This window comes from Zeus faber, assembly GCF_960531495.2.
Source record: "Zeus faber genome assembly, chromosome: 1".
In the NCBI taxonomy this organism is placed as follows: Eukaryota; Metazoa; Chordata; class Actinopteri; order Zeiformes; family Zeidae; genus Zeus; species Zeus faber.
Genome location: NC_137193.1, coordinates 20272053 through 20285957, shown reverse-complemented (window position 1 = coordinate 20285957; position 13905 = coordinate 20272053). Strand labels below are relative to the sequence as shown.

At 43.7% G+C, this 13905-nt stretch overlaps 1 protein-coding gene across 1 annotated transcript in view; it reads right to left on the bottom strand.

Moving 5' to 3' along the window:
- Positions 1-13905, bottom strand: part of csmd3b (CUB and Sushi multiple domains 3b) — a gene marked incomplete at its 5' end in the record, with an annotated part of 405005 nt that overhangs the window by 312550 nt on the left and 78550 nt on the right. The gene's annotated exons all lie outside the window — the stretch shown is intronic.

The window sequence follows — 13905 nt, the reverse complement described above, 5'->3', positions numbered from 1 at the left end:
GGGAGCAATAGAGCAGAAATATTCCGCTGTTCTTTCTCTCTCTCTCAACCCCTTTCTCTCTCTCCCTTTGTCTTTCTGTCTCACTCTCATTTTTGTTCAATTTTTCGTTCCTGGAGTGACTGGCTGTACATGTAGCTTGGAAACAAAACTTTGGAACAGGGAAAGTGTGCGTGTATGTGTGTGTGTGTGCGTGCGTGCCTGCGTGCCTGCGTGTGTGTAAAACTTCTTCTCAAGCAACATGCATATATTGAATGTACTACTATAAGTGATATTAAATAATCACGTGCCTCTAAAAGTTTGTGAAAAAATATTGGCGAGGCATTTAGGTCGTACCTGTCCAAGATTCAGCGGATAATAGACTTGATTATCTGCACTTGTTTGCCTTGTATGACTCAAGCCAATGGTACTTAACTTAACTGAACACTTACCGTAATTTCCGGACTATAAGCCGCTACTTTTTACCCAGCTTTGAACCTCACGGCCTATCCAATGACGCGGCAAATTTATGGATTTTTCCCGCTCTCACAAGCTTCATGCCGCCAAAAAAGTGAGCAAAAAACACATTATGTGACGGTGCTCAGTTTTTTGGCGGCATGAAGCTTTCATTAGACCAATGAAATTGCCGAACGGGTTAAGGTGAAACAGCTCAAGTGAGCGCGCTCAAACTTCCCATCATTTACGGTCGTCATTTCGTCACCCTCATCATGTCAAAGACACAAAGTAATGCATATCATGCAGCTTTCAAGTTGAAGGCGATCGATCTGGCTGTTGGAAAAGGAAATAGAGCTGCTGCACGGAAGCTTGGCCTCAATGACGTTGGAAACAGCAGCGTGAGGAACTGACTCGGTGCAAAAAGACAACAAAAGCTTTCAGGGGGAAGGAAAGCAGATGGCCCCAACTAGCAAACGAGCTCGAGGACTGGGTCAACACACAGAGAGCAGACGGCCGAGGTGTTTCAACTGTGCAGATCCGACTGAAAGCCAAAACAATCGCCACCGCAGTGAAGTTTGAGGATTTTAGAGGGGGACCATCGTGGTGTCTGCCAGTGGGTCCAGACAGAGTGGAGCCTTGTCTAAAAAATCCGCTATCATCAACGGGTTTGGAAAGGCTGGACTGCCGCGTGTTGAAGCGGGCGGCATGAGCTCAGCGGGGAATTTGCCTCCGGATGAAAGTGACGAGGGCGACAATGAAAACGATCCAACATCGGATGAAGCAACTCTGAGGCCGTTCAACTCCGACACCGAAGGAGATGACTTCAGTGGTTACAGTGCGCAGGAGGAGGAAGATAGTGACCAATGACTTTCTTGGTAGGCTACTGTTTACCGCTATTTTTTTATTTTTGTTACAAGCCGTGTTTCGTTAAAGACTGTGTAAAGTTCATTTGTTTCTATGTACCTGTAGGCACCTGCGGCTTATAGACATGTGCGGCTTGTTTATGTTCAACATAAATATTTTAAAAAAATTCAGTGGGTGCGGCTTATATTCAGGTGCGCTTAGTCCGGAAATTACGGTAACTTATTTTGGCTCATCATGAAGGCAAAAACAACCTCTGATATGAAATATAAAACAACACAATGAATCAGGCTGAGAAGTGATATATTTTTCATTGTTTGTATTACGTATCATCATACATGTGTCATTTTCTGCTGCTGCATAGAATGATGTCTGTTGATGATAAATTACATGACAATAATAAATTAGTTATCATGTTACAAGCACATTTTTATATTTATGAGTGCAAAGTGAAAAGTCTTATTATTATTTTTATTATTATTATTATTATTATTATTATTATTATAAATAATACTATTATGAATAGTGGTATTAATTGAAATAGTGTATAATAATCAGGTTATATAATAATTATCTTGAATCTTGAATCTTGATCTTGAATTATAATAATAATAATAAATTATGCAGCTTTCATATAAAATTCATTCTGAATTTGAAATGTGACTGGATGAATTTTAAAAGTCGCATTACAATTTATTAACTTCTCAGTCACAACTTCACATAATAAAATGGTGAATTGTTATGAGGTTCATGACAACATATGAGAGAGAAGTCAACATACAGTATGTCACTCTAATCACGACCATTGGACCGCCAAGAATTTGTGTTCTGTTGATGGCAGATGGACCATCATTACGGCCCGTAGCCGACCAGTAGAGTTAATAAAAACTTGGAGAGGAATGTACTGTATCGCATCGGAAACAATAAACAAATGGCGTGAAATTGCTGAGACCTGCTGTGCACTAAGAGAATTCCGCTCCATTAACCGCCACGGCCATGAATGTAAATGGCGCACGAGCACCCACCGGGATCCATCTTCCGTTCCTCCATCGCAGTATTTAATAAAATTATAGACACCGCAGCGATCGCAGTGCGCAAATTATAAGAACAGTGCATCGGGGCCAGCGTGGATCCTCCCTGCGGCTGGATAAGAAGCTGTGAGCTAAATTAAAACCTAAGGCTTCCTGTACGGCTGAACCAACTTTTGACAATAACCGTGACGCACCGTGGTTAGGTTCATCTGAAATCACATTTGTCAAAGAGAAACACAATATTGAGTTGTTGACTTTTTCGGATGCAGTGAATCAGCTATGCATGCTTTGCCAATGCATAACAAATCAATTTTACATCCAAAAAAGTCAACAGGTAGGTGCGACTAAGTAACTGAACTTGAAAGGGACAAAATTCCTTTCATTTTTTTCTCAAATAGATAGATGGATCAAAAGCTGCGGCACACGCAAAGCCAAAACCACCAAGCAACACTTATCTAATTTTCAAGTCTTATTGCCAATAATTCAAATGTGATTGACAATAGGCAGAGAGTGGCAGATAAGAGAAAAGGTGGTCTTTCCTCATCAAACAGAGAAAGATTAAAAAAAGACAAACAGACCAAGATGGAGTGCGTTTGCCGCCTGAAGCAGGGATGGAGTTCTTTGATCTGACATTCTTTTTTAGCTGCAACAACATGGTCGATTTTTTTCTGTTTTGCGAGTGAGGTAGTGTGAAAATTGTTGGCTTCTGCTGCACACTTAGAACTAAATTCCCGCCTAAGGTAAAAGAACAGGGAGCCACAATGGGTAGATGGGGTCCTATACAGGTAGTTGCTGTTGGTGCTTAAGATGGCACTGCCAGTTTATCCGGGGTTTAGTTCATTTAACCGTCTTTGCTTCTCTAAGCATGTGTAACATTTCCGCACAGACGAGCAAATGTGATTTATGATTTACAGTCAGCACGTGCCAAGAACTGTGTTCTGTGGTGATGCTCGTTGCTTCATTAAATTGCTTTCGCTGTAATAAGATAGACCGTATGGATGAATTTCCAAGCTATTAAATATAAATGAAGTTAAGTATTAAGGTGGTATTAAGCACACTCTGCATATTATTGAATGAATTGCACATATTCGCCCTCTCAGTGCCTGGGATGGACAAGGTTGTGTATTTATTTTACATTCTTTAAAAACCACTGATATATGAAGGTGACTGAAGTATTGGACTGTGCTTTATTGGCGGGATTAATATAGTTTTAATGTAAGTTTTAATAGGGACAATCCTGTATTTGATTGGCTGGCCCTTTAGTACATTGCAGTGAGCTACACATTTACACACAGAAATGTGTTTAAAACTAAAAAAACTAAAAAACATGCAGTATATATACAACATAAACTAAGGACAAGCACACACACACAAACACACATATACAAATATGGAACACACACAATCCCAAACACCATTTAACGAGCCGTAGACAAGCCAGTCAGAAAAGTACTTTTTACATCTCTATAACATATTCTAAAAATTGCAACAGGCACACAGTAGAGGGCGGACGGGGAAGAGATGAGACGGGGGAAGAGGGGAGACGCAGCGCTCCCACTGTGCAGATGAGTCACCGTTGCTCGGTCTGACGGTATGTTTGTGTTATGTGACATACTGGAGGGAGTCGTTCGGCGCCCAGTGACGGCTGCTTTGGTGTTCAAACTGAAATGAGTCACTCTAGTAGCAGCCCCGCACGTATGGGCTCATATAACGAGGGAAGCATGTCTCCTGCAGCCCACACGCTGTAACTCTAACCGGTGGAAGTGTGAGACAGGAAAGGAAAAAAGGGCTGCCAGGAGGATGGACATGATTGCGGCATTAAGGTATACTGCATGGTTTTTTCAGGCAGGGAAAGCCATTTGTGGAGGAAAAAGAGAAGAGTTGCCGGCAAAGCCTTTACCTCATCGCACGTCCGTTGCGTTCATGTCATAGACGGCATGAAAATTGGACTGTGGCGTCACCTGTTCCTGTTCTGAAGACACGTTACAGCTCGCCACCATCCTGGCGGGATGGGCTCGAGCGTGATAGTTTTGGGCGGCAGGGGGCATCTTGGTGTGTAGGGGGAGTGGTGACTGAAGCCGCCACAGTCGGAGGAAGAGACACGTCCATGTTGCTCAAACATGAACAAGAGACCTGTCAATCAAAGCAACTACGCCCACAAATGCATACATAGAGTATCTGAGCCTAAATACCCTCTAAATGGGTCGACTTTTGACTTCATGACCCAGAAGACCCGCCCATTAGAGGAGGAAAACTTAGATATTGAGACCCTAAAGCGTGACCCTGTATTCATAGAAGTTCCTGAGAAGGTTCTTCTTTTTCCATTGACTTCCAATCAATCAGAGTTCTCTGAAGCAGCATCTAGTTGCCATTAGCTGCACTGCAGTTTAAAGCACTTCCACATCAGCTTCCGTAATGTTTACCACTTCACAGTGACCTTGAGACGGGCATTGAGCGGGTTTCAAAGATTCCCTGAGGGTCATAGCAAATGGCTGACACATAAATGACCCATGTAGAATACATTTCTATTGGGGGGAAAATTGGGGTGCTTAACTTTCTTTTTTTTTTTTTTTGTCTAGCGATGGCAGCGCTGAAGCATCCAGGAGAAACATAGAAGAAAAAAAAAACACACACACACACACACACACACACCACAGAGATATTCTTTGCACAGCCCCCACCACAGTGATAAAAAATAAAATAAAATAAATACACTGCTGTGCCTGTTAAAATACTGCCGGTAAAACAGTTCCCAAAGCCGTTAATTCCCTTGCTACATGGCTCGCGCTCTGTGGAGGTAATTCAAGTGAGGTGAAAAACAGATGCTACTGAAGATGTTCTTTTCTTTCCATCCTTGTGTGTTTCGCCTCCTCTGTAGTCCCCCCCATCTGCCTGTTGTTACCTCTACTTCCTACTTCCCACCTTTCCTCCTTTTAAGGAGCCTTTTAATTATGCCATCTTTCTTCCTTACCATCCTACTGGCTGCTATCCATGTTCTCTCTCTCTCTCTCTCTCTCTCTCTCTCGCTCTCGCTCTCTGTCTCTGTCTCTGTCTCTCTCTCTCTCTCTCTGTCTCTGTCTCTGTCTCTGTCTCTCTCTGTCTCTGTCTCTGTCTCTCTCTCTGTCTCTCTCTCTCTGTCTGTCTTCTTCACCTTAATATGTATGTATTACCAGCCCAAGTCCCCATTCATTCATCCCTCCATGGGCAGAGGGCCAGCTCTGTGGCTGATCACAGCGATCCTTCCCTGGGGAGCAGTCTGCCTGACACCTGGGTGACTGCCTTGGAGGTATTGAAATGTGCGAGTGTGCATGTGTGTCTGTGTCTGTGTGTGTGTGTGTCTGTGTGTGTGTGTGTGTTTAGTGTAGTGTGTGTGTGTATGTGTGTGTCAGGGGGCTAATGGGAAGCTTGAGGGGATTACCAGCTTAGCCACTGGGATTACTGGAACCTTGAATAAACACAGATACACATACACACGCGTGCGCACGCGCGCACACACACACACACACGCACACACACACACACACACACACACACACACACACACACACACACACACACACACACACACACACACACACACACAATATGGTTGGTATTACCACCCAGTGGAGACATCCAAAGTGTATCAGTTGACCTGTTGGAGTCGCTTGGTTCTCATTAGCCTGAATCCCAATATAAACAGACAAAAAGGGCAAAGAAGCTCCCGGGTTCACCGCCGTGGAAGCGCCAGACCAGCTCGGGCTGAGCTGCTCTTAACAGAGTCACGTTGAAATCAATATGGCCAACTCAAAGGATCAAAAACACTCGGTTGAAACAGACGATCGTATTTGGACCTTTTCCTAGTCTCGCCACACCAACAGCTGGTGCAGGTGACTCGGTCAGCCTCGTTGCAGCCCAGTGCAAACTTGCTGGTCGTAGTTGTATTACACCCACAAATGACACGCTTATCCATATAATCACTATAAGCAAATCACTTGAATTCATTTCATTCAATGGCTTTTTTAAATCTCGGAGTTGTAAATTAGGCCCATGCAAAAGGCCTTGACGAAAGAGGCAAAATTCAGATCGCTGTTACAGTGCCTGAAGAACGGCCCTTAGCACCTGCTTCGCTCTAATCACAAAAAAACATCTTGTCATTGCCAAGAAACTTCAGAGTAGATTACTGCTTGACACCGAGCGTGACTTTGTTGATGCATGACCCATCCCAGCACACGCACGCGCACGCACACACACACAGACACGCACGTGCAAAAAGTTAATGTGCAACTGTAGAAGGCAAATGCCATAACAAGTGATTTTGTGATCCCTCATTTTAAGTCACCAATAAATATTTATGCCAACGGTGGCGCAGGAGGCAGGAGGCAGAGCAGGTCGTTCAGTAATCAGAAGGTTCCTGGTTTCATCCTGGTTCCTCTTGGCAGCACGTCAAAGTGTCTTTAAGCAAGACACTGAACCCCTACCTGCTCTCGTTGAGTAGGTGTGTGCCTTGCACTGTTGCTTCCACCATCGGAGTATGACTGTGTGTGTGAATGGGTGAATGTGAGGGCGTGTACTGTAAAGCCCTTTGAGTGGTCGCGAGATTAGAAAAGTGCTATAAAAAAGGCAGTCCATTTACCATTTATGAATGGAGAACAACAAGTACGCCTCCTTGTCCTCGCAGACTCAATCCTCTGCCAGCATCCAGCCGAGTGAAAAAATACCGGGAAATGCTGGGAAATGGAGAGCTGAGGCCGCACGGAATAATTTGCAAAGGTTTGCAAAAGTTTGTCATAACTATAGCTTTATAGCTCTGGCACTTTCAGGGTGATGGGTTTTAGCTTTAACATTAACAGAGGAAAAAAAACAGCATTAAAACAATATAGCACAGGAGCCATACCAATGACGTCTACAGTATGACATTAAATACAACATACATACAGCAGTTCAATAAACATGATTATCTATCAAGTCATTTTAATTTGAGAGAATAGATTAGGATCATTGTGTTTATTGTGTTGCCCTGCCAACAAAAACAGCTCCTTGATGATTTGCTTATAAGCACCGTCGTATTTTCAATACAACCAACAAGCGAACATCAACACGTGTACCTGGTTGTAGTTGTGAAGTAACAGCAAAGTAAAGAGAAAGGTTCTATATAAGGGTCACAGCTATCCCCTGGTGGTTGTTTCCATCCGGACACCTCAGCCCCCGCGGTGGTTAGGGGCCAGTTGGCAGAGAATAGAACCGGGCTTCTACCAACCGAACAATCATCTGAGACCCGTCTCGTTAACGCCGCCAAACACCACAATATTTTGCGATGTATCGGCCCCATTGTCATGCAACACAAGGGGAAAACGCCTGGTACTACAGATACAGTCCCCTACTGGTTGAACTCAGAGCAGAGCGGCTGCCAGCCACCGGGCCGGCAACAACTGGGCAAAACAAAAAACTCATGGGGGGGGGATTGGGGCGGGCAAAAGTGTTATTTTTCTTAAAAAATAACATGTGAGGGTGCCCAGCATCTTTGTAATTTGTATTCTAAAAATAAATAACAATTTTCTTCCATAATTTTATTTGATTGAATATTTATTTCCTCTTCCTGGCCCGGCGCCCCCATGGATGATTGGCACCCTATACGGCCCAGGGCCGGCCCTGCCGCCTAGCTACAAATAATCTGTTTCACGACTTTGTGAGCTCGCATGCCAAGCAATTGTAAAGCCAAGTGATAAAGATAATAAATCATGCCAGTGCTGTCATACTGTATATCAGCAAGCATAATAATACATCATGAAATATGATAATGAATGACCAGGGCTTTCAGCCAAGTGGCACTCAGCTTTTTGTTGCATTTAACATTTTTGAAAGTTAAGAAAGGACTCACTTCTGCCAACGACCAGTTATTTATGGGTTAAAAAGGTCCAGGAAAGTATGTGTGCAATGTTATCAAACATAAAGACATTTACACGTGCGATAACAAAAGTTTAATTAATATTAAAAGTTCAATACGCATGCAAACCGTACTCATTGTGACGGACCATCTCTCTCTCTCTAGTCAGACCAAACTGTTCTCTCACAGAAAATGGTACCAAAAATCAATTAACAGCAGCCCCAGGTGTACTAAACGCCCACAGATGTAATCACAAAGGACTACAATTGCCATAGTGTGACACAAAAGGCAGGAGCTCCAGAGAGAGTTATCACCGGGGGATTTGACTCTGGAATATTGTAATGTAGTGTCACCATTATTGTAATAATTATAATTATAATCTGGGGCTGAGTAGAGTGAGTGGAGCTGGTTATCACCTCTGAATTAATGAGGAAGAATTTACAAAAAGAATAAGAGACTCAACAGAGAAAAAGTAGAAAAGGGGGTCAGGGCAGGTGAGGGGAGGGTTAATATAATTTGAAAAAGGGAGACAGAGATGGAGAGGGGACGTGAGACGTACGAATGCAGAGGGGAAAAAAAAGGCGAATAGAGTGAATTACAGTAAGATCATTCAAAAAAGAAAAAGACAACTGGGAAAGGGAGAGTGGAGCAGGCAGAGATTAGGAGTGAGAGAGTGAATGCAGTTCAGAGGATGAAGCAACTATCTTAGAGACGATTTCGGAGAAATAAGACATAAAGAAAGAAAGAAGAATGGAAGAAAGTAAAGTGAGGAAAGAAAGAAAGAAAGAAAAGAAATAAAGAAAGGAAAGAAAAGAAAGAGGGACAAACAGTATCAGAGGAGTGAATGAATGTCATCTGCAGAAAAGTGACCAGGCAATGGACCAGCTACATTTCTGAGGGAATAATGTCTCAAAAGTGCTCTCTCTCTCTCTCTCTGTCTCTCTCTCTCTCGCCTCTGTGTATCTCTTCAGACCGTTTGACAAAAAAAAAAAAAAGGCCTCCAAAAAAGGCTGTATTTTGAAAAATAGAATAACAACAAGTGTCGGAGCCTCTTTGGTTGGCGGTGTCCTCTGTTGGTCTCGGAGGAAGCGCTGGTCGGAGCCTCGCGCTCCCAAGCCAAAAGAGTCTCGGCGAAAGCCAAGGGATCTTTTTCTCTCTGTCTTCCTTCCTGCCTTTTTAACCTGAGCAAAGCTATTTGGATCATCGTACACACATACACGCACACGCGCACACACACACACACACACACACACACACACTTCCAACCCCCTGGAGGGCAGAACTGATGCAGGAAGAGATGAAACAGTGCTACCTCAGGGGTAAACACACCTCAGTTCACACACGGGCACGCAGACACGCACACACACACACACACACACACACACACACACACACACACATGCGTGTGCAAATGCATTGGTACACGCATTTCACTCGCAGACTTCAGCATAGGAATTCTGTCCCAACATCAAAGACAATATTTGCTTACTTTTCACACTGCTTTTTCCCATCACTTCTCTGTTTGCATTTGTGTATGCATGTGTCTGTCTCTCACACACTGACACAAACAGTATATATGTGTGTGTGTGTGTGTGTGTGTGTGTGTGTGTGTGTGTGTGTGTGTGTGTGTGTGTGTGTGTGTGTGTGTGTGTGTGTGTGTGTGTGTGTGTGTGTGTGTGTGTGTGTGTGTCCACGGGCGGGGCGATCCAGCTAGGTGTGAAGCTACCGCTGCTGTGGATTGCAGATACAAATCTAGGTCATGGTTGACACTAGAGAACCAGCCATAAGCCGAGATACAGCGGCTCAAAGGCAGCAGGATGGATGGAGCGGGGTTATTATAGCGGAGCGTGGCCGCTATGTTCCAGCCAGGTAGCAGAGACCTTCATAGCCTCTGCAGAGTGTGATATTAAATTAACCATAAGCCCCATGAACACAGCCTAATCCCACCTGTAGGGGGAGGCAAATTACCGCAGCGGCCTTTGTAAACACTGGAATATAGGGAGAGAGGGAGATTGGGATCACTTGGCAGAGATTAAAAGTTTGTCACAGGGCTTTCAGGGAACAGCGGGGCGTCCTGGGCAGCAGGGATCTGAACACAGTCCTGAACAGGGAGGAATGACTGCATTCTCATTGGGCTTTTCCAAGCCGCTAATAGGGATCACTCAGTCTGATAGGGACAGGTCGCATATAAAGAGACATTGGGAACGTTCAGAATATCTGTGCTCTTCTCTGAGGTGAATAGTTGAATGGAGATTGATCGTTGGCGTTATATAAGCACATAACGCCTTGAGATATTTTCTCATATTCCTTTAAGTGAAAGGAACATTTAAACCCCTTTGTGGTGTGGGGGGTGGTGTGGTTTGAGCAGCCACACCCGTCCTGGGTCTAGGTAATTGGGGGCCCAGGACAGGTGTGGCTGCATACCTGTTGCTCATCGGTTGGTCTAACGAGCAACGGGTAAAGCCCCCATCCCCACACTCACCCAGGAGAGGAGCCCCTGCCATGATACATGTCTGTCTGCTCCTGGGCTTACTCCAACTAGCCCACCCGCTACAATAAAGTGTTTGTCTGTGTGGCCTCTGAAAACACCACTTGGGGTGGCGTGTGGTAGGCGAAACCGCCACACCCTTAGAATGTCCAAAGGTTTTGTTGAAAGAATTGACAGAGGTTTTGGATGTTTAATTCAAAGTCTTTGAAAACCGTACACTCGTGTTTTTATTGCAATTGAGCTTCCCTAACTTTTTAGGAATTCAAATTGTGGTACATCTTGGTACGTTTTTGTCCTAATTTAGCATTAACTGTGAAATTTAGAATCGCCTGACAAGTAATCCAAATGATGGTAATCTAGTAATCTGGACTGTATCCAGTTACAACATTTTCAAGTAATTCAACACAACCCTGCTAACGAATCAAACTAAATGGAGACGTTTCTACGTTATTCACCCCCAAAGGAAAATTTCAGATAAATACACACTTGCATACTCACCTCAAGTCAAATCGGGTGCAGTCAAGGCAAGTTTATAGGAGTAGACTTTTTTTCACAGCGAGAGCCTGAAAGGGCTTCACAGGCCGACAATCAAAGGAAACCATGACGGCACCGAGAAAAAACGAAAACTGAACCCGGAGGGAGACGGACACCGACGATGAACTTCTGCTAAATACAAGTCCGGTCAGTTGGGGACAGTCACAGAGAAGCGGTCGTTATTCATCCATCAGCACAACACAGGCCGGGATTATCTACTGTATGTGTCCTAAATGGGTGGAAATGCTTTGTTGGATAGCGTAATGTGTGCAGTTATCCACCCTTATCTGGAAAACATGGTGCGGAAAGCCCTCAAACCAGCCGTCGCGGGCATGGAGAACAATGTGATGAATGAGAAGGGAGAGAAGTGGGTACGAATTAGAATAACTCACTGTCAGTTTTAGTGTCTGTTTGGATAAATGGGTAGGTCTCAGAAAGGTCGAGTTGAGCTAAATCACAAATCAACCTTTTGAATCTTGAATATGCACACCGACATTTTAGGAGCTACACCACTAATTTGAATTGGAATTATGACTTATATATAATTCTTGCTTTAAAACGTGCTTAAAGTCAATGGAAGTTCATTATTATTTTGAATTGCCAACTTCTTTTTGTTTTTGCATTCATCCTGTTCCGAGTATTGCGCCCTAGACAGGCAGGAAACTCAATTCCAGGTTCATGGGTGTGGCAAACTGGGAGCTCAATAAAAGTTACCTAAACCAGTGTGCACTGTAATGGAATGCTTACCTCTCTCTCTCTCTCTCTCTCTCTCTCTCTCTCTCTCTCTCTCTCTCTCTCTCTCTCTCTCTCTCTCTCTCTCTCTCTCTCTCTCTCTCTCTCCAACTTTGTCTCCAGTGTTTCTCTTTCCTAATGAAGGCAGTTCGAGACACTAATAGAACAGTGATTATGAATCCAATGGAGAACACAATCACTTAGATTATTTATGCGTTTTAATGAGTGAATATATTTCATTAAATAATTTAATCTACGTAATTAAAATGTTTTATCAGTTTAATTAAATATGCTCACTGGGAGAGCGGGATTGGAAGTGTTTTGTACAGTTACGTATTTATTAGCTCGTATTTCACGTGCGTTTTCAGCAACCTTCTTGTGTGCAGCCCATATGGGGTTGTTGAAAATAAGGACCATTAAATTCATACCTGGAGTTTTTTTTTTTTTTTTTCATATGGTCATATGGTTCCATTATTTCTTTTTAATGATTAATTTTCCGGACACCAGTGGAGACATGGGGCATCAGACAGATTTCTCCCCAGACAAAGGTGTGTAGGTGATTTATTTGTGATGCAATCCTATATAAGACCTTTAATTACAAGCCATGAATCAAGGGAAAAGGGAACAGCATATGGATGCATATATGAGTGTATATGCATGTGTGTGTGTATGTGTTTGTGTGTGTGTGTGTGTGTGTGTGTGTGTGTGTGTGTGTGTGTGTGTGTGTGTGTGTGTGTGCATGTGTTTGTGTGCGCGCATCTCTCTCTCTGTGTGATTCATCATAATCATCCTCTATGTAATTACCATTTTCTTGTTAATGGATCTGACCTCTTAATCACTATCCTGCATTTGTGTGTGTGTGATTGTGTGTGTGTGTGTGTGTGGGGGGGGGGGGGGCGTTCGTGCATGGATATGTGCTGCATCAGATCAGAAGGAACAGTGATAATTAGACCCAAATAGCATGGTAATTGCAACTTCACAAACCAAAATCTTACTCACAAATAGTCACATTCTCTGTCTGTTTCTAACACACACACACACACACGCAAACGCACGCACACGCACACACACGCGCACACACACACACACACACACACACACACACACACACACACACACACACACACACACACACACACACACAGCGTGTCATTTCCTGTCATCTCTGATAAGAAGGAAGTGCTAATCAACTAATCACAGCACAGAGGGCATCTTTCATATAAACTCTCTTCTCCTATTTATTGCATTACACACCCTTCATTAAACAGCCCCCCCTTCCCTCCATAACAACATACAACAATGTCTCAGGGGCGTTCTATTCCGCTCCCCTCTCGAGATATTGTTCACGCTAAGCTCGGCATGGTTGTCATTTTACCATGGAGAAATTTGATTTCCATCTTGTATACTTTATCAATCCTTCTGGGGGAAATAAGTTGTCTCCATATACCCCTCCTAGCAGTGGGCTGCCACGTAGCAGTCCGTTGTTTCGGGGTGTCCTGCTCAAGTACAATCAGCATGCTATCCCAGGAGCCGGGGATGTGCCCCCCGCCCCCGCCGCCAAGTGTCTATTGTATTCTAGTAAATAGGATGTTTATTTTACACTCAATTCAAGAGCCATTCTATATCATTATATTATATATTTTTTCCTTTTTCCTTTTTGTCCTGCCCTGTTTTGCACTCTTACTAATGATGGTAAGAGTGCCAAAAAGCCTCTTCACCCAGAGGAACGTTGGACGGAACCTTGTTCCTCAAGGTCCTTAGTGCTGAAGAGGTTCTTGTTTCCTTGGGCAGCCAGTCAACACAAGGCGACAGGTTGGGCAGCTACTGATGTTTTAGGCGAAACTGTTCATCTGGATCACGCCATTCTATCATTATTTCATTATTTACACCCTGCCAGAGAAGCTCTTTGACTGACCATGTAAATGTGGGTTTATACATTTCTAGAAACTATCGCCATTTGG